This window comes from Kryptolebias marmoratus, linkage group LG17, assembly GCF_001649575.2.
Source record: "Kryptolebias marmoratus isolate JLee-2015 linkage group LG17, ASM164957v2, whole genome shotgun sequence".
Taxonomy (NCBI): domain Eukaryota; kingdom Metazoa; phylum Chordata; class Actinopteri; order Cyprinodontiformes; family Rivulidae; genus Kryptolebias; species Kryptolebias marmoratus.
In genome coordinates this window covers 455,400-457,417 of record NC_051446.1, presented here as the reverse complement: position 1 = coordinate 457,417, position 2,018 = coordinate 455,400, and the positions used below count along the sequence as shown (strand labels likewise).

The 2,018-nt window shown below is 37.5% G+C and overlaps 1 protein-coding gene across 1 annotated transcript in view; it reads left to right on the top strand.

Annotated features, from left to right (window-relative positions):
• The window catches only part of LOC108249990 (plasma membrane calcium-transporting ATPase 1-like), an 11,169-nt gene that overhangs the window by 6,564 nt on the left and 2,587 nt on the right, over nucleotides 1–2,018 (top strand). The gene's annotated exons all lie outside the window — the stretch shown is intronic.

The following is a 2,018-nucleotide window of genomic DNA, read 5'->3' as shown; positions in this document are numbered from 1 at the left end:
TTGGAACAAACTTCCAGAAAACTGTAAAACAGCTGAAACACTGGGTGCCTTTAATTCTCAACTTAAAACCCATCTGTTTAGAGTTGCTTATGGCTAAATTACGGTGAGAGTGTGGGTTTTTGATGTCTTCAATGTTTTTCTCTTTCTTACTGTTCATTCAATGTCACATGCTGTTTTTATTTTGTTTTTTTTAAATTATGTACAGCACCTTGAAATGCCTTGCTGCTGAAATGTGCTATACAAATAAAATTTGATTGATTGATTGATTTCCAAAAACCCACAGTTTGGGTGAATATTCAGTCTCATTTTAAAACCTTGAGAATAACTACAAGACCCGCCCACTCGGGATTCCTGCGAATCAGTGCATGACAAGGTGCACGTCACAAGCAGCTCGAGACACCAGAAAGAACGAGGCCTCATTTAGGAGTGGTCACGTGATATTTGACGTGTTGACACAGCCACCAAAACACTGCATCATGATACTTCCACTTCATTTGGCTCGAAACTGTGTCAAGCAGCACATCACGCCGTCAGACAGAATGAACAAAGATCAGGAGCCCAACATCAGAAAGTACCAAAATATTCTCAGATGATCAAGTCTACATCTGCAATAATATGCATATATCTCTGGTTTCAATGCTGTTTCAGTAAAAAAAAATGTTAACTGTAATTTTATAACACAGTGAGCCAAATAAATATTCATAAAAAATCCATAACTCTTCCAAAAATTACCAAAATATTCTGTAATGACCATGCCTACATGTGGAATCATTGACTTTTCTTGGTATGTTCCTGGATCGAACACATTCTCATTCAAAAATTGATAACTTCCTTTTCTTGATGTCCAGCCGATTTGCCAAAAATCATAAAAAATTCAAACTTCATTATAAAATTTCCCAAATATTCTCACTTCTCTGTGTGTGTATATGTGGAATAATGTTTGCACTTTGGGATATCTCCACACTCAACGGCTTTTGTACAAGAAATTGTTACTAGTCATACTAGTGCTAGTCATACTGAAACATATTCAGAAATTTTTTAAAAATCAATAATGCCTCAAAAAAAATCTAAAAATATTCACAGATGACTAATATCATATCCATTGTCTGCCCAAAGTTTTCAATCCACCATAGTCTGAAGATTTTTCCCAAATAAAATAAAAACCGGCCATGTTGGTTAGCATTCATATCTTTTTATTTTTTAACCACAAGTGGGCACTCAAATTCGAGCAATATTTCTTGTGCTTTGTGGTTAGGCTAGATCTGAACAAAGTACCAAATTTCAAGTCATTCAGCCAAACAGAGTCTGTGTTGCTACTGCTAGCCTGAGTTCTGAACTTCATAACTAGTAACGACACACTTGAATATAGAGCCGTGAATTTGAATTAGCACTTTTAGGGTTCATGCAAGGAACATATCCTGTATGTCTTAGCCCTCTAAATTCAGCAAGTGATATTTTGTGAATTTTTCTAAATGTTAAAGGCTAGACATACATTTTTACACATAAGTGTAAAACAGACGCTCTTACCAGATAGAAACATGTATTAATGTACCTGTAATTGAATCAAATGTATTAACATGCTGATGGATGAAACTATGCACTGGTGAGGTTATGTGAGTTTATGGCGTACGTGACGGTCTGCACAAATATGCCTACGAAGAGGGAGTGAAGATGGTTCCTGATCTGGGGGAGGCAGAGTCTGACCACCTGCAGAAGACAGAAAACCAACTCCATATATGGTCCCGGAAGGATGTGCAGATAAGACGGACAGTGGGGCACGGCAGGGACGTGCGGTCAGGGGAGGCAGGTGAGGCAGAGCCTCCCCTGTCATCATGACAAGAAAAAAAAATCATAACATAAAATGAATATTAGTATTTGTCCACTGATCTTTATGTATGAGTAATTTTCGAACATTTTTATGGTCCAAATCGCATTTTTATAGTCAAAATCACTGAAATTGCATATTTCCTGTTCAAATATGAGGGTGAAACGCAAGGTGCGGCAGCAGCGAGCCGAGC